The sequence below is a fragment of the Choloepus didactylus genome, chromosome 3 (genome assembly GCF_015220235.1).
Source record: "Choloepus didactylus isolate mChoDid1 chromosome 3, mChoDid1.pri, whole genome shotgun sequence".
In the NCBI taxonomy this organism is placed as follows: domain Eukaryota; kingdom Metazoa; phylum Chordata; class Mammalia; order Pilosa; family Megalonychidae; genus Choloepus; species Choloepus didactylus.
Window position 1 is genome coordinate 94,732,407 of NC_051309.1, and position 19,883 is coordinate 94,752,289.

Genomic DNA, 19,883 nt, shown 5'->3' on the forward strand with positions numbered 1-19,883 from the left:
TTTGAACAAATCGACTGTAGAGTTGTACCGTTTAGAAAATTTAGATCCTGTACCAAATAGATATCTATTCCCTTGGTCTCATATGAAAGTTGAAGTTTTAAAACGCAATCCGTTTCAACCTTTACCCTTTGGCCTGGTAAATAGCAATTTAATCTAATAGTTTCATTTCACACTGGAGGAGAACCTACTAACTTGTCAAAAAATGCTTTCTCAACAAGTTATGGTAAGACGAAGATATTTGAAATATTTTCAGGGTCAAAGAGATGTTATTATGATATACCTAAGCATTTACTTCACTTTATAAAGTTTGATTTTCAATGAAAATGGAAAGTCCTTTCACCTAATGGCCTTTGGAAACTTAACTATATTCTGTCGTTCTCAATAATGTCTTTTTAACCTGAAATTTGATTATGAAGCTATACTTTAATTCATTAATTTTCAGTATGCTAGTTCAGAGAAAAATATTTGCTTTTCCAAGACTTTTGTCAAAGTGATATATTTTTAAATTAAAAAGTACAAAGATTTCATTTCATCCTAGAAAATTCATGGCTTCTGAGTTGGAACATCACAATATGGCACATTTTCTACAAGATTGTCCTTCCTAGGGTCCAGTTACAGTGTTTTGTGGTCTGTGTGAATACCTTGTATGACACATGTTCTGAGAAACAATTTAAAATCAGAACCTTTTTCCATTAGCTTTTGTATTTTCTTAGGAGAAGTCCCATCTTTATTACTTTTGAATTCTTTATTTATCGTAATTCTGGCTCCTTCTAATGCTCTGGCAACACTTTTAAAAACTTGTTTCCTGGTCCCGTGCAATGGGTTAAAGAGCTGTAAAACCTCATTCAATGACTGTAGCTCAGGATTGCCTTTAGAGTCTCGTACACTTCCCAGGGATGTGAAATGGGTCCCTCAGACAAACACTTGGTCTTGGCCACATGACCCATGGCTCTCCTGGGTGCTGCAGCCACCTCTTCAGCCATCAAGTAGCCCACAATATGCTTTTTTTAAAAAATTGAGATTGTTCACATTCCATACAATTACCCAAAAATCTAAAGCATACAATCAATTGCCCACGGTACCATCATACATCTGTGTATCCATCACCACAATTAATTTTTTTTCAATTTTTACAACATTTTCATTACTCCAGAAAAGAAATAAATAAAAAAAAAAAAAAAAAAAAAAAAAAGGAAGCTCAAATCCTCCCATACCCCTAACCATCCCCCCTCCATTATTGACACATAGTATTGGTATTGTACATTTGTTACTGTTGACAAAATGATGTTAAAATACTCTAACTGTAGTATATAGTTTGCAATAGGTATACTTTTCTTCCTATATGCCCCTCTATTATGAACTTCTAGTTATAGTTCTAGCTCATGAGAGAGATTTCTAATATTTGTATAGTTAATCACAGACATTGTCCACCACAAGATTCACTGTTTTATACATTCCCATCCTTTAACTGCCAACTTTCCTTCTGGTGACATACCTGACTCTGAGCTTACCCTTTCCACCACCTTCACACACCAGTCAGCACTGTTATTTATTCTCACAATGTGCTACCATCACCTCTGTCCATTTCCAAACATTTAAGTTCAACCTAGTTGAACATTCTGCTCATAATAAGCAACCGCTCCCCATTCTTTAGCCTCATTCTATATCCTGGTAACTTATATTTCATGTCTATGAGTTTACATATTATAATTAGTTCATATCAGTGAGACCCTGCAATATTTGCCTTTATGGGTCTGTCTTATTTCACTCAATATGGTGCCCTCAGGCTTTCTTCATCAACCCATTTTTTTAAACACAGTTTTGTTCACACACCATACATTCCATCCTAAGTAAACAATCAATAGTTCCCTGTATAGTCATGTATTTATGCATTCACCACCATGGCCACTATCTATATGAGAACATCTCCATTTATTCCACAAAGAAGGAGGAAAAGTCAAAGAAGTTAGCAAGACAAAAGAAAAAAAAAAGAAAGAGAAAAAAATGATAGCTAGGAAGCAGCAAAAGGAAAGATAGCATTAAACTAAAGTACAATAAAGAGTCAGACAACATTACCAATGCCAAGAATCCCATACCCCTCCTTTATGTCCCCCTCTTATATGCATTTAGCTTTGGTATATTGCCTTTGTTACATTAAAGGAAGCATAATACAATGATTCTTTAATTATAGTCTCTAGTTCACATTGATTGTATTTTTCCCCCAAAACCACCCTATTTTTGATACCTTGCAAGGTTGACATTCATTTGTTGTCCCTCATGTAAAAATATATTTGTACATTTTATCATGATTGTTGAACACTCTAGGTTTCACTGAGTTATACAGTCTCAGTCTTTATCTTCCCTCTTTCATCCTGGTGTCCCACATGGTCCTAACCTTCCTCTTTCAACCGTACTCACAGTCATCTTTGTTCAGTGTACTTACATTGCTATGCTACCATCACCCAAAATTGTGTTCCAAACCTCTCACATCTGTCTTTTCCTATCTGTCTGTAGTTCTCCCTTTAGTATATCCTGTAGAGCAGGTATCTTGTTCACAAACTCTGTCACTGTCTGTCAGAGAATATTTTGAACTCTCCCTCATATTTGAAGGACAGTTTTGCCTGAAACAGGATTCTTGATTGGCAGTTTTTCTCTTTCAGTATCTTAAATATATCACCCCACTTCCTTCTTGCCTCCATGGTTTCTACTGAGAAATCCACACATAGTCTTATCAAGCTTCCTTTGTATGTGATGGATTGCTTTTCTCTTGCTGCTTTCAGTATTCTCTCTTTGTCTTTGATGTTTGATAATCTGATTATTAAGTGTATTGGCATAGGCCTATTCAGATCTATTCTGTTTGGGGTACACTGAGCTTCTTGGATCTGTAATTTTATGTCTTTCATAAGAAATGGGAAATTTTTGTTGATTATTTCCTCTAATATTGCTTCTGCCCCTTTTCCCTCCTCTTCTCCTTCTTGGACACCCATGACATGTACATTCATGACATTCATGCATGTCATTCAATTCCCTGAGACATTGCTCATATTTTTCCATTATTTTCCCTATCTGTTCTTTTGTGTGTAGGATTTCAGGTGTCTTGTTCTCCAGTTCCTGAGTGTTTTCTTCTGCCTCTTGAGATCTGCTGTCGTATGTCTCCATTGTGTTTTTCATCTCTTGTGTTGTGCCTTTCATTTCCGTAGATTCTGCCAATTGTTTTTTCAAACTTTCAATTTCTACCTTATATTCACCCAGTGTTTTCATTATACACTTCATCACTCTTGCCATAACTTCCCTAAACTTTTTGAATTGATTCAGCATTAGTTGTTTCAATTCCTGTATCTCAGTTGAATTGTAAGTTTTTTCCTTTGACTGGGCCATAACTTCATTTTTCTTAGTGTAGGTTGTAGTTTTCTGTTGTATAGGCATCTGGTTTCCTTGGTTACCCCAATCAGGTATTCCCAGACAAGAACAGGCTCAGATCTCAGAAGGGGGCAATAGTTAATATCAGGTTTCTGTGAGGGTATGTCTTAGAATATTGACACACCTTGTGAGACCTCAAGCCACTGTGCTTTTCCTAACCTGCCCAGCAGGTGGCGCCTGTCAGCCTGTCACTCCTGACTGGGGTAAGGAGATTTGTCCCCCTTAGTCCTTAATTTCTGTTTTGGCTGTTTTCCCCCAGGCTTTGGGGTCTGGTTCTGAATGGGAGGCCAGTAGTAGGGCTGGGCACCACCTCCTTCCTCTTAGGGAAGTGTGCTGGTTTGTATATTTATGTCCCCCAGAAAAAGCCATATTCTTTAATGCATTCATGTGGGGGCAGACATATTAGTGTGAATCAGGTTGGAACCTACTGGTTCAGTGTCCACGGAGATGTGACCCAACCAACTGTAGATGATAACTCTGATTGGATAATTTCCATGGAGGCATGGCCCTGCCCATTCAGCATGGGCCTTGTTTAGTTTACTGGAGCACCATATAAGCTCAGGCAGAAGGAGCTCATAGCTAGCTGGAACTGAGACAGACGTTTTGAAGATGGCCGTTTGAAGCTGATGCAGACATTTTGGAGAACGCCATTTTGGAATGCAACCTGGGGGCAAGCAGGCAACAGTCATGTACCTTTCCAGCTAATAGCAGTTTTCTGGACACCATTGGCCTTTCTCCAGTGAAGGTACCTTTGTTGAGGTGTTACCTTAGACACTTTATGGCCTTAAGACTGTAACTGTGTAACCAAATAAACCCCCTTTTATAAAAGCCAATCCATTTCTGGTGTTTTGCATTCCAGCAGCATTAGCAAGCTAAAACAGGAAGGTACAACCCCTGGGGAGACATCATCAGCATTTAAATACATTCCTTGTCTCTCTGATTCTGCTATCTCCACCCTTGTCTGTGTCAGAGAGCTCTGAACTGAAAACACCTGTGGCTTTCTCCACTGAACTGCCCAGGTTGAGAGAGAGAAAAAGGAACAGAAAGCACCCCTTCAGGGGCAGCCGACAGTCTCCTGGCTTCACCTGCTGGCTAGAGACAGCACCTGGTCCTCTGGGCTCCCCCTCCCAGCACAGAGAATTCCTCCAGCTCTTTAAGGTCAGCCATCACTAAAAGCCTCCGCGTGTTGGGGATTTGTAGCTTGTATTGAGCAGTCCAACTTTGTTGATCAAAATCCCAGTTGAAGCTGGACTGAGATATATTCACTTATTCTGAAAGGGCTGCTCTCTCGCGCGGTGAGTTTTTGCAGTTTGGGCTGCCATGGGAGGAGTGGGGAGTGGCGTCCCAGCTCAGGTCTGCAGTCTTTACTTACAGATTTTATGCTGTTATCTCGGGCATTCTTCCCAATCCAGGTTGGTGTATGATGTGTGGACAGTCACGGTTGTCCCCCAGCAGTTATTCTAGATTAGTTACTAGTTGTTCCTGGTTGTTTATTAGTTGTTCCAGGAGGACTAACTTCCACTCTTCTCTATGCCGCCATCTTCTTTCTCCTCCCCTACAATATGCTTTTAATAGTTTTTTTACATGAACCATGTAGTTTATATATATATATATATATATATATATATATATATATATACATATATTTATATATATTTAATTTTGGTGTTAATTCAACATTAATTTTGTTGGTTCCTCACCCTGTCATTGTGTTGTGTTTCAGATCTTTGCCTGTTTTGTACTTATACTAAGTTTCACACAGTACCCATTAAGCTAATTAATGTTCCATAGGATCATTTTATGAATAAATGTAATGTCTTAACTGCTTAAGAGAAGGGGTAACCCTGGTTAGATCTAAAAACTGGAAGAGGTCTACACTTAAATATAAGAAAAATGGAATAAAATTATGTAGAAATGAACAACACAAGTTGGCAAAGTCTCACTCACTCCTTTCATTCTTCAATTATGCCAGATTTGTATCTTCTCACATTTATTTTACTGACATTCTGTGTGTCAAAAGATCAAGTTGTCAGATTGAAAGTATTGTCTTTGTTTTCCTCATGAGGAAAATGAACTTTACAAACTGAGCTCACTCCAGGCCCCAGATCTAATTTTGTAAAATCTTTCATAACTGATTCTCTACAGATATCAAAATTTGTTTTCTTGTTGAAAAACAACCAATAATTTGGATAACAACTTCCCAGAATGTAGTATGAATGGAAAATTTTTTTTCTAAAAAAAAGGACTGTAATTACTTTTGAAAATAAATAGTGGTGATAGTTGCACAACTTTGTGAATACAACTAATGCCATTGAATTGTACACTTAGAAATTATTAATAACAGGAAATTTTGAATTATATATGCTACCACAATGAAAAAAGAGATCCTCTCAAAAAAAACAGGTTAAAATGGCAAATTTTATGTTATATATATTTTACCACAATAAATTTAAAAAACAAAACAAAACACTGTGATTGATATTTTCTGACCTAGATATACATTGCATGAGCATGAATTTGACAAAGTATTTAGCTTTCTCAAGCCCAGATCTTGAATAGTTCTCCCACAACTTTGGCCTTTATCAATTCTTCTTTACCAAAGAACAGTCTGTTATCCTGGGCTTTTGGATATTTGCTTGTTGATTTAACTATACATGGTTAGTATTTTCCAAAGATCCATTATGCATTGAGTATTTTTAGATGAGTGGTGAATACAAAAGATGCACTATAATTCCAGCCCTCAGAAATCTTTGTAGTGTGGTTAAGAAAATGAAACTACCATCTATGGTGCAATTATGAGACAAGTTCCAAATGATGCAAGAACCAAAATTCAATAGAATTTCAGAGAAAATACATATTTATGGTGGTTTGAAGCTTTATGTGCCCCAGAAAAACATGTTCTTCAATCTAATCCATTCCTGTGGTGTAAACTCATTATAAGTAGGACCTATTCATGAAGCTCCTTCAGATAAGGTGTGACCCACTTCACTCAGGATGGTATGAATACAGAGAAAGAGAGAGAGAGAAAGTCATGGAAGCAAGAAGCTGAATACAATGAAACCCAGAAGAGAAGGGGCAGACCAGCAGGTGCAGTCATGTGCTTTGCCATGTGACAGAGGAGCCAAGGATCACCAGCAGCCAGTCTTCAAGAAGAAAGTATTGTTTTGATGATGACTTTATTAGAACATTTTCATGGCCTCAAGGCTGTGAACTAATAAATTCCCATCATTTAAGCCAACCCATTTCATGGTATCTGCTTTAAGTGGCCTAGGAAACTAAAACAGTATTAATGTAACTTGGGCAGTCAAAAACAGTCTTGGGGGAGTTTGGATTTCATCTGGACCTTAAAGAATGGAAGCATTTGGATGAGCAAAAAGAGGTTGAAGGAGTGCAGCTGTGAGTGACATTCTGAAGAGGAGCTACAACCAAGAGGGACACTTTGAAGAAAGCACAGAAGCTGCAGATGAGAGACAGTTGGAAGACGGCTGTTGAAAGCAGACTCTTGCTCCGGAGAAGCTGAGCGAGGACAAATATCCCAAGTGCAACTAAGAGTGACATTTTTGAGGAACTGCAGCCTAGAGAGGAACGTCCTGGGAGAAAGCCACTTTGAAACCAGAACTTTGGAGCAGACGCCAGCCACGTGCCTTCCCAGCTAACAGAGGTTTTCCGGACACCGTTGGCCATCCTCCAGTGAAGGCAGGGCAAGATGGCGGAGTGGTGAGGAGCAGAATTTCGTCTCTCCCGTAGAGCAGCTGGCAGTTACCCAAGAACTATATGAAACAGTGTTTTCGGGATCTCCAGTAACCAGTCACACATTGGACACAAGTTTGGAATTGGAGGAAAAGCAGAGATCGCAGCGAACATTGTAAGTTTCCCGGACCAGGGGTCTGGTACCCCTCCCCACCCAGACCTCACAGACTGTCTTGCTGCCGGCTCCCTGAAAGGGGAGAAAAAAGAAACCAAAAAACAGCAATTTGCTGAGGGCAAGAAGGGAGGCTCAAACCAGCCTTAACTGCAGAATTAATTAACAAATTAATTAACTAACTTTGGGAGCTGGGGTGCTAAAGAAGGGCTGGGCTCCAAGAAGTGGGGGCATGTAAAAGCGGGCACCCATTCCCAGACTCCAAAAAAGCCATATTTTTTTTCCCTTACATTTTGTCCCTTCTGGCTTCTCGCTGATCCCTTATCTTTTTGCATTTCAATAACCCCCGGCAGGGGTGGAACTGAAGCGGTTGGAGAGTAATTATCAGACAATAGCCCAAAGCATATCTTTAAATGCTCTATTCTGACACTGACAAAACTTCCAGGCTGGGGAAAAACGTTTAAAAGAGACTCTTTTTTTTTTTTTTTTTTTTTTTCCTTTTTTCTTTTTCTTGATTTCCTTTCTACTTTTTTTTTTTTTAATCTAAAAGTAATATATGTGGTTATTTTCTATCGGAAAGCCCAGGTTGAGGGACTAGGCTGGGCCTGAGGGGAGACAGAGTATCTACAGTGTCTTTGAATTCCCTATTCACTACTGAAGGCCTCCACCCCCATCTTTAATTGGCAACTCAGGCTGACCAAGGAATCTACCTGGAGAGGCCCCAAAGAGGAGAGAGGAGAAGGGAATAGCGCCCCTGAGAGACAACTGGAATTCTGAGGATTGGGAGAGTGGAGGGAGGCCCAGCTCAACTGGCAGTCCTCCTTCTGGGAATTCAGACCCCAGGGGCTGGAATTCAAATTCCAGCTTCAGTCAGCCATGCCCCTGACAGGATCAGAGTCACCAGGAGAACTAAAGGCTCCATACCTCCTTACACTGGTGGGGGAGCTGCGGGCTGGCCAGCGCCACCTGCTGGACAGGAGAGGAAAAGCACCAATTCTAAAGGCCTCATAGGAGGGTCTCATTCTCAGGAAAACTCCATACCCTCCCAATGAGACCTGGGCCTCACTAGACTGGGAAAATCTGACTAGGGTCAACCACATCTGAGGAGACCCACTCACGAAAAGGTTACATAGAGGCAGAGCAAGAAACAGAAAAAACAAGAGGGGAAAAATTCTGATCAACTAAATAGAACCTAAGTTAGAGGTCTAGAATAAGTCGAACTGAATAACAGAGGCCAGAAAACAAAGCCAACCAACAAGAAAACCACTAAGTAAAAGAGAGAAAACAAGCTCCAAAATAAACTAATCAAGAGAATCAGATGCCTAGACAACTTAAGATAACAAGCCATACCAGGAAACACGAAAACATGGACCAGACAAAGGAACAAACTAATAGCTCAGCTGAGACACAGGAGTGGAGGCAACTAATGCTAAATAAATTTGATGAAATGAAGGAAGATATAGCAAAAGAGCTGAAGGATATAAAGAAGACACTGGCTGACCATAAAGAAGAATTCATAAACTTAAAAAAACAAATGGCAGAACTCATGGGAATGAAGGCCACAATGGAGGAGATGAAAAACACAATGGAGGGACACAGCAGTAGATTTGAACAGGCAGAAGAAAGGATCAGTGAACTGGAAGACAGGTCATTCGAATTCATGCACACAAAAGAACAGATGGTGAAAAAAAATGGAAAAATATGAGCAGGGTCTTAGGGAGCTGAGTGACAACATGAAACGCACAAATATACGTGTTATGGGTATCCCAGAAGGAGAAGAGAGGGGAAAAGGGGCAGAAAGAGTAATAGAAGACATATTCACTGAAAATTTCCCAACTCTTATAAAAGACAGAAAATTAGAGATTCAAGAAGTACAACGTACCCCAAATAGAATAGATCCCAATAGACCTACTCCAAGACACTTCCTGGTCAGATTGTCCAATGTCAAAGACAAAGAGAGGATTCTGAAAGCAGCAAGAGAAAAGCAATCCATCACATACAAGGGAAAGTCAATAAGACTATGTACAGATTTCTCTGCAGAAACCATGGAGGCAAGAAGACAGTGGCATGATATATTTAAGATACTGAAAGAGAAAAACTGCCAACCAAGAATTCTATATCCAGCAAAACTTTCCTTCAAAAATGAGGGAGAGATTAAAACATTTTCAGGCAAACAAACACTGAGAGAGTTTGTGAATAAGAGACCGGCACTACAAGAAATACTAAAGGGAGCGCTACAGGCTGATAGGAAAAGACAGGAGAGAGAGAGTTGGAGAAGAGTGCAGAAATGAAGATTATCAGGAAAGGTAAAAGGATAGGAAAAAATAAGATATGACATATAAATTCCAAAAAACAAAATGGTAGCAGAAAGTACTGCCCTTACGGTAATAACACTAAATGTAAATGGATTAAACTCCCCAATAAAAAGACACAGACTGGCAGAATGGATTAAAAAACAGGACCCATCTATATGCTGTCTACAAGAAACTCACTTTAGACACAAGGACAAACATAGACTGAAAGTGAAAGGTTGGAAAAAGATATTTCATGCAAACAATAATGAGAAAAAAGCGGGAGTAGCTATATTAATATCAGACAAGTTAGACTTCAAAAGCAAAACAATTAAAAGAGACAAAGAAGGGCACTATATATTAATAAAAGGGTCAATTCATCAAGAAAACATAACAGTCATAAATATTTATGCACCAAACCAGAATGCCCCAAAATTCATGAGGCAAACACTGCGATCACTGAAAGGAGAAATAGATACCTCTACAATAATAGTTGGAGACTTCAATACACCACTCTCATCAATGGATAGAACATCTAGACAGAGGATCACTAAACAAACAGAGATGTTGAATTGTATGATAAATGAACTAGACTTGACAGACATTTATAGAACACTACATCCAACAACAGCAGGATACACTTTTTTCTCAAGTGCTCATGGAACATTCTCTAGGATAGACCACATGTTGGGTCACAAAGCAAGTCTCAACAAATTTAAAAATATTTTTATTATACAAAACACTTTCTCAGATCACAATGGAATGAAGTTGGAAATAAATAAAAGGCAGAAGGTCAGAAAACTCACAAACATATGGAGGCTAAACAACACCCTCTTAGAAAACCAGTGGGTAAAGGAAGAAATTACAAGAGAAATTAGTAAATACCTTGAGGCAAATGACAATGAAAACACAACTTATCAAAACTTATGGGATGCAGCAAAGGTGGTGCTGAGAGGGAAATTTATTGCCCTAAATGCCTATATTAAAAGAGAAGAGAGAGCAAAAATTGAAGAGTTAACTGCTCACCTGGAGGAATTAGAGAAAGAACAGCAAACTAACCCCAAAGCAAGCAGAAGGGAAGAAATAACAAAGATTAGAGCAGAAATAAATGCAATTGAGAACAGGAAAACAATAGAGAGAATCAACAAAACCAGAAGTTGGTTCTTTGAGAAAATCAATAAAATCGATGGACCACTGGCTAGGCTAACAAAAAAAAAAGAGAGAGCAGATGCAAATAAATGCAATCAGAAATGGGAAAGGAAATATAACTACCGACCCTGCAGAAATTAAGGAGATAATGAGAAGATACTACGAGCAACTATATGCTAATAAACTAGACAACTTAAATGAAATGGACAACTTCCTAGAAAAGCATAAACAACCAACATTAACTCAAGAAGAAATAGATGACCTCAACAAACCAATCACAAGTAAAGAGATTGAGTCAGTCATCAAAAAGCTCCCAAAAAGGAAAAGCCCAGGACCAGATGGTTTCACATGTGAATTCTACCAAGCATTCAAGACCGAATTAGTACCAATCCTGCTCAATCTCTTCAAAAAAATTGAAGAAGAGGGAAAGCTACCTAACTCTTTCTATGAAGCCATCATCACCCTAATACCAAAACCAGGCAAAGATACTACAAAAAAAGAAAATTATAGACCAATTTCTTTAATGAATATAGATGCAAAAATCCTCAACAAAATACTCGCAAATCGAATCCAGCAGCACATTAAAAGAATTATACACCACAACCAGGTGGGATTTATTCCAGGTATGCAAGGCTGGTTGAACACAAGAAAATCAATTAATGTAATACACCACATCAATAAATCAAAGCAGAAGAACCACATGATCATCTCGATTGATACAGAAAAGGCATTTGACAAAATTCAACATCCTTTCCTGATGAAAACACTTCAAAGGATAGGAATAGAAGGGAACTTTTTCAATATGATAAAGGCAATATATGAAAAAACCCACAGCTAACATCACACTCAATGGGGAGAGACTGAAAGCTTTTCCTCTAAGATCAGGAACAAGACAGGGATGCCCACTATCACCATTGCTATTCAACATTGTGCTGGAAGTTCTAGCTAGAGAAATTAGGAAAGAAAAAGAAATAAAAGGCATCCAAATTGGAGAGGAAGAAGTAAAACTTTCACTATTTGCAGATTACATGATTCTATATGTAGGAAATCCAGAAAAATCTACAGCAAAGCTACTAGAACTAGTCAATGAATACAGCAAAGTAGCAGGCTACAAGATCAACACGCAAAAATCTGTAGTGTTCCTATACACAAGTAATGTGCAACAAGAGGAGGAAATCAAGAAAAAAATCCGATTTACAATAGCAACCAAAAGAATCAAGTATTTAGGAATAAACTTAACCAAGGACACAAAAGACCTTTACATAGAAAACTATAAGAAACTGCAAAAAGAAATTGAACAAGACCTGAAAAAATGGAAGAACATACCATGTTCATGGATTGGAAGACTAAATATAGTTAAGATGGCAATTTTACCTAAACTGATTTACAGATTCAATGCAATACCAATTCAAATCCCAACAACTTACTTTACAGAAATAGAAAAACCAATAACTAAATTTACTTGGAAGGGTAAGATGCCCCGAATAGCCAAAAATGTCTTGAGAAAGAGGAGTGAAGTGGGAGGTCTCACACTACCTGACTTTGAAGCATATTACAAAGCTACAGTGCTCAAAACAGCATGGTACTGGCATAAGGACAGATATACTGATCAATGGAATTGAATTGAGTGTTCAGAAGTAGACCCTCACATCTATGGACAACTGATCTTTGATAAGGCAGTGAAGCCGAAGCAACTGGGAAAGAGCAGTCTGTTCAATAAATGGTGTTTGGAGAACTGGATATCCATTTCCAAAAGAATGAAAGAGGATGTCCATCTCACACCTTATACCAAAATTAACTCAAAGTGGATCAAAGACCTAAACATTAGCACCAAGACCATAAAACTCTTAGAAGAAAATGTAGGGCAATATCTTAAAGATCTTGTGAAAGGAGGTGGTTTCTTAGACCTCACACCCAAGGCACGAGCAACCAAAGAACAAATAGACAAATGGGATCTCCTCAAAATTAAACACTTTTGTACATCAAAGAACTTTGTCAGAAAAGTCAAAAGGCAACCTACACAATGGGAGATGATATTTGGAAACCACGTATCAGATAAGGGTTTAATATCCCAAATATATAAAGGAATCCTGCATCTCAATAACAGAAAGACAAACAATCCAATTAAAAAATGGGCAAAAGACATGAACAGACATTTTTCTGAAGAGGAAATACAAATGGCTCAAAAGCATATGAAAAAATGCTCAACTTCACTGGCTATTAAGGAAATGCAAATCAAAACCACAATGAGATATCATCTCACACCTACCAGAATGGCCATTATCCAAAAAACAGAAAATGACAAGTGCTGGAGAGGATGTGGAGAAAGGCACACTTATTCATTGTTGGTGGGAATGTAGAAGATAGATGATAAAGACTGGGACTGTATAACGTGGCAAAAACTGGAGTGGCCAATGACTGTTACTAAATATACAAATACAAAAATGTTTTTGCATGTGGGAAAGCAAATGAATGTCAACCATGTAGAAATTTGAAAAAGGGATGGTATTCAGGAAAAAACATAATCAAAGCAAACTTGAGTCTATGGTCAGCAGTAACATTGTAATATACCTCCATTAAATGTGACAAAGGCAATATGCCAATGCTAAATGTACATGAGAGGGGGATATAGGGGAGTAATACGGGATTCTTGGTAGTGGTGTTATTTGCTGTCCTTAGTAGTATATTGTATTGTATGACATGTTATTTTTCTTTTTATCATTTTTTCTTATTGCTAAAAAAAAAAAAAAAACAATTTTTCTTGTAGTAATCAGTATGTTCAAATGCTGATTGTGGTGATAAATGTACAACTTTATGATGATACCATGAACAACTGATTGTACACTGTGGATAAATGTATGGTATGTGAATATAACTCTATAAAATTGTAGGAAAATATATATATAGGAGTAAAAGTGTTGGAGAAAACATGGTGAGAGGGATGATGCCTCACTAATATGGACTAACTACAATGTGTAAACTCAGAATTGAATCTTAGAACATAGCCTAACGTGGACACAATAATTGTAATAGTCCCTAGATTGTAAGCTCTTACAGCAGTTAACTCTATCCCTGAATTGTAAGGCCTATCTCTAAACTTTAAGATGCTGATCCCCTAGCGTATGTTGTCACAGACATTGGGACTGGTGGTTTGATGTGCTGAGCCCTCAAGCATGGGACTTGCCCTTATGAAGCTCATTACCACAAAGGAAAGTCTAAAGTTGTATGTAATGGTGCCTGAGAGTCTCCCCCTGAGTGCCTCTTTGTTGCTCAGATGTGGCCCTCTCTCTCTCTAACTGAGCCATCTCGACAGGTGAACTCGCTGCCCTCCCCACTACGTGGGACCCGACTCCCAGGGTTGTGGATCTCCCTGGCAACGCAGAGTATGACTCCCAGGGATGAGTGTGGACCCGGCATCGTGGGACTGAGAGTATCTTCTTGACCAAAAGGGGGATGCAAAATGAGACGAAATAGTTTCAGTGGCTGAGAGATTCCAAATGGAGTCGAGAGGTCACTCTGATGGACATTCTTATGCACTATATAGATAACACCTCTTAGGCTTTACTGTATTGGAATAGGTAGAAGTAAATACCTGAAACTACCAAACTCCAACCCAGCAGTCTGGACTCCTGAAGACAATTATATAATAATGTAGATTACAAGGGGTGACGGTGTGATTGTGAAGACCTTGTGGATCACAGCCCCTTTATCTAGTGTATGGATGAGTAGAGGAATGGGGATAAAAACTAAAGGACAAATGGGGTGGGATGGGGGGATGATTTGGGTGTTTTTTTTTCACTTTTATTTTTTATTCTTGTTCTGGTTCTTTCTGATGTAAGGAAAATGTTCAGAGATAGATTGTGGTGATGAACGCATAACTATGTTATCATACTGTGGACAGTGGATTGCATATCATGGATGATTGTATGGTGTGTGAATGTATTTCAATAAAACTGAATTTAATTAAAAAAAAAAAAAGAGGTTAAAGGACATTTGCTTCACACATGAAAGTAAAGAGCTAGAAATGGGTTTTGTGCTGGTTTGGATGTATTATGCCCCCAAAACACCATGTTCTTTGAAGCAGTCTTGTGCAGGCAGATGTATTAGTGTTGATTAGGTTGGAACCTATTGATTGAGTGCTTCCATGGAGCTGTGACTGAAACAACTGGCAAGACCTTTGATTGGATAATTTCCATGGAGGTGTTACCCCAACCATTCAGGGTAGGTCTGAATTAAATCACTGGAGCCCTATGAAAAGAGCTCACAAACAAAAGGATTTCAGAGCTGTGGCTGAAAATCACATTTTGACGATGGTCATTGGAAGCTGACACTGATATTTTGGAGAATGCCGTTTTGAAACACGACCTGGGAGCAAAGGAAGAAGATGCCAGCCACATGACTTCCCAGCTAACAGGTTTTCCGAATGCCATTGACCATCCTTCAGTGAAGGTACCCTATTGTTGATGCTTTGCCTTGGACACTTTATGGCCTTAAGACTATAACTTTGTAACCAAATAAACCTCCTTTATAAAAGTCAATCCATTTCTGATGTTTGGCATAATGGCAGCATTAGCAAATTGGCACAGGCTTGTTGTATCAGAGAAACCAAGAGAAGCAGGTCTGAAGAGATGAGGGGGAGCTTGTTCAGGTTCCTGGGAACCTTCTTTCTGAAAGCTCTTTTGTTACATATTTTAGCCAGTTGACTCTTCCTGGGGAGCCTCCACAGTTTTTTCAGTGGGGCAAGAAATACTCTCAAAGCCCTGCATGAGGAATTAAAGTAATAAGAGCATTTAGATTTCCTATATAGTAACTAGCTGTCTTAGTTTCCCAGGATTGCCATAACAAAGTACCACAAGCCAGGTGACTTAAAACAACAGAAATTTATCATCTCACAGTTCTGGAGGCTAATGTTGTATAATTGTAATAAAATGACCTGAGAAAATATCACAAATCAAAATCAGATTTGGCGTGACAGTAGTTTGAACGTTCAATGCAATTTATGTGCTTGCTTAATCACAAGCTGCCAGCACAACCAATGTGCAGTAAACTGGTCAAGGGCACATGACACATTCAAAGGTAGAGGATAACACAGTCTCTAAATACATCAGACCGAGGGGCCAACCCAAGGCAGGCAGTTACTTTTAACGAGAGGTCTCTGGAGTCAGTGTGGTGTCAGTGGAAGGTCCAATCAATCACCATTGGCAGGAGGCGCTGGTCACAGTGTGGCAGCGAGGGTGACAACAAGCCTCACAGCACGGCATGGGCATTAGAGCTGGCAGTCAGAATGACCGGCTGTCAGACTGCCTCCCCACGATGCTCACTGCAGTGGTATCTGCACTGGGTTTTTATGCCTCACTGATCTGGTTGTTAATATCTTTATTGAGGGAGTGTCACCTGGCAAACATCAAGTTAGTCCATATTTTATCCCTGCACCAATGTCTGATTGTCAGTGGTTACCCAAAAACATGTTTTTCTCAATTTTTTTATGTTCTAATTTGTGGTCAACAGGTTTATGATGTTTTGGGGATTCAAGATCATTAATACCATTTTAATGCACAACAGCTAGAAGTACCGGTCAAAGTGTCTGTAGGGCCATCCTCCCTCTGAAAGCTGTAGGAGAGAATCCTTCCTTGCCTTTTCTAGCTTCCGGTGTCTGTGGCAATGCTTAGTGTTCCTTGGCTTGTAGATGTACGTGCTTCATTCCAATCTCTGCCTCTGTCCTCACATGGCCTTCCTGTCTGTGTTTCTAGGTGTCTCTGTGTCCAAATTTCCCTTTTTCTATAAGAACACCATTAAGTTGGATTAGGTCCCACCTTAACTAATTATATTTGCAGAGACCCTATTTGCAAATAAGGTCACATTTACAGCTATCAGGGGTAGGACTCTAGCATATCTCTTTTGGGGACACAATCCAACCCACAACACTAGCCAATACACATTTTGGAAATGTGTTATTGCCTTGGCCCATTGTTTAATCTTTCATGTGCACTGTGTTAAAAAAGAAAAAAGATGGCCCTAACTGCATGATTACTGATGCCTGCCAGCCTTTATTTCAGATATGAAGGACAATAGCACAGAATGTAGGAGATATGGCTATGAAGTCATGGAAATGATCCTTGTTGCATACATGGGAAAATGGGTAACTTTACAGGCACACCTTGGAAATATTTCAGGTTCAGTTCCAGACCACTGCAATAAAGTGAATATTGCAATAAAGCAAGTCACATGAATTTTTTTGGTTTCCAAGTGCATATAAAAGTTATGTTTACATTATTCTGTAGTCTATTAAATGGACAATAGCATTATATCTAAAAGAAAATAATGTACATACCTTAATTAAAATGTGACACAGAGTCATGAAGTGAGCACATGCTGTTGGGAAAATGGCACCAATAGACTTGCTCAATGCAAGGTTGCCACAAACTCTCAATTTGTAAAAAACAAACAAATAAACAAAACACAGAATCTGCAAAATGCAACAAAACAAGGTATAACCTGTAAATGGTTCTCTCACCTTCAAAGTAGTCCCCTTGAAAGGTGATTATTCCAGTGATGCTTCCATTCTTCAATGTTTTAGAACTCTTCTCTTTGAATTACTCAGGAGCCTGGGGCACAGTCTTTAGAATATCTTACTCAGGAGTGAATCTCCCATCCTTGCCTCCTGTTCTCTGCATCTTCATCTTCCTGGCCTTGAGTTCTGACAGTTCCTTTCCTGTACTGGTGCATCTTCCCCTGTTTTATCCCTGCCTCTTCTCTGCCCTCTCTTATCTTTTGGTTCAATCCCTGCCCAGCACTTGGGAAATGCAGGCTAGTGCAGAGGATACAATAATCTGAATCCGAGGAGATATACTAAACTGTGATGGGAGAAAAAGACAATGCAGTGAAATAAAGGTATGCCGGAGATGTGGAGAACTAAAAAGATGTAATCTAAAGAACAACCAAAAAATACTTTGGGAAGTGGAGGTGTAGCTAGGACACCACAGGAAATGGAAAGAAAGTATCAAGCAACAGAGAGAAAGTAGCACAGACACTTTAACCTGTGGTGGGAGATGTCACAATTATAAACTAAACACAATAAACATTTTTGATAAGGGAGTATTCACAGGTTCTCCTCTCCCCAAAAATGTCAAATTGAGTCCTAATTTATTGGGCAATTTCTATCTAAATCCTGATGTCTGAAGTCAGTCTATCCCTGCCAAATTCTTTTCTAGTCTTTTGGGAGGCAGAATTGGAGAGCAGACAAAATACTAAAGAACCCAAGAGGCAAGAGGAAGGGAAGAAGAGAAGAGAGGGAAGATTGGAGTTGGAATCTCCCTAGCAAGAAAGGGGGAAATAGAGTCGGCAAATGAGAATCTGGGGTGTCAAAGAATATGGGGTGAGGAAGAATAGGGATCAAGAAATACTCAAGAAGGGCATAAATTTTATCCATTTTAATGCATTCAAGATATGCAAAATTTACCTTTTATAATGTGTTTGTGTGAGAACCATGCTCCATGAACACAGCGTCACTCTGAGACTGAACTACATGTAACCAGCTTCAAGAAGGTTACATAAGCAGACACAGCTGCTGCATTGCACTAGGCCTACAGGCTCTGAGGTACCCACATATGCTTTCTCACAGGGAAGGAGTGCAGGTGGTATAGAAACGGGCTCTCAGTCTATTGTCCAATCTACGATTGCAGAGTACTGACCACCAGTTGACACAACTCAATCCCACAGCTGCTTTAAGTCTATACAGGTGCTTTAAGTCTATAGAAGGCCTCAGGGCAGGATTTGGGCTAGAGACTATGCACCTATGGCACTGAGTCACCTACCTAGTTTTCTTTGGTTAGCTCACCTTAACATCAATAGAGGAAAACCTGGAAACTCACATGCCTGCTCTTCTAAGACTCTCATTATGCTTATCCCAAACCACCTCTCTCATGGGAGAAAGGAAGGGAATTTATTTGTTGTAACCCAGCAGGCCTGGAGGTGGAGGGCACCTTTAAACTTTGCATAGCAGCACATTTTTCTAATTATGTTCCTGGGTTGTCACATCATCTATCATGAACAAGAGGTATAACTATAAAGTAATAAGATTTATTTTAACTAATACATTAAAATATAGAAGTAAAAGTAAATGTTTTAATTCCAAGGAGTCACCATGGGAGATTTTACATTTAATTCACAGATGCTGACCTTGCTCAAACTCTTTCTGGAATAACTTTTAGAAGTAACACTCAGAGCTATTTTATGAGCGCAAGAGAAAGTGCTATTTTATAGTTACACCTCATTAATTACATTTGGTTGCAATGACTTTTGACCATTTTCAATATCAAATTCATTCCAACAGGATGAAAACTTGCCCTCAAAGCGTTTATTCAAAGAATGAGAAACAGCTTTGAGTACAATTAAAAAGGAGGAGCTCAAATTTGCTTTGTAAGCAATATTAACTTCATTTGAATGAAGGCACGGTGAGGCCTTGGAACTGATTTTAAACAGGAAAATACTAATTTTTAAAGTCTACACTTTTTTTAGGTGTGAGTGTGTATTTTTCCAGGTCTTTTCTTTCTTTCTTTTTTTTTCTTTAGTAGAACTTGTTCGAGATATAATCCACATATCATAAAATTCACCCTTTAAAAATGTACAATTCAGTAGATTTATTGTATTCATAAAGTTGTACAACCATCACCACTAGCTAATGTTAGACCATTTTCACCAATCCAAAAAGAAACTCCACACCCTTTAGCAATCATTCCCCATTCTGCCTGCCCCCAGCCCCTGGCAATCACTAATCTGCTTTCCATCTCTAGTGATTTTCCCTATCAAGACATTTCATATAAATGGAATCACACAATACCTGGTCTTCTGTTATATTAAAGTCATAGTCTTCAGCTGAGAATTTTGATGCCTGTTTGATTCTTTTAATCTCCTAAATAAGCTTTTATAAAGAATGTAAGTAATATAGTATTTTGTAACTAGACAGAACGTTTTATTCCTAGATGTCCATATATTTAAAAATAGTTACCAAGTAAAATATTTAGTTGAGGCATTTTATTCCAAAGAAAAAACTGTGCTGAAGAGTTTTATTCAGTGTCAAAGCATGTTAGTGGCAGAATGTCAATAGGTTTCCTGTTTCCCAAATTGAAATACATTGCTGTAGCATGCAGTTCCTTAAACAT

At 38.8% G+C, this 19,883-nt stretch overlaps 1 pseudogene; it reads right to left on the reverse strand.

Moving 5' to 3' along the window:
• Positions 1–543: 543 nt before the first annotated feature.
• On the reverse strand, positions 544–17,448 carry LOC119530354 (annotated as a pseudogene).
• Positions 17,449–19,883: the final 2,435 nt, after the last annotated feature.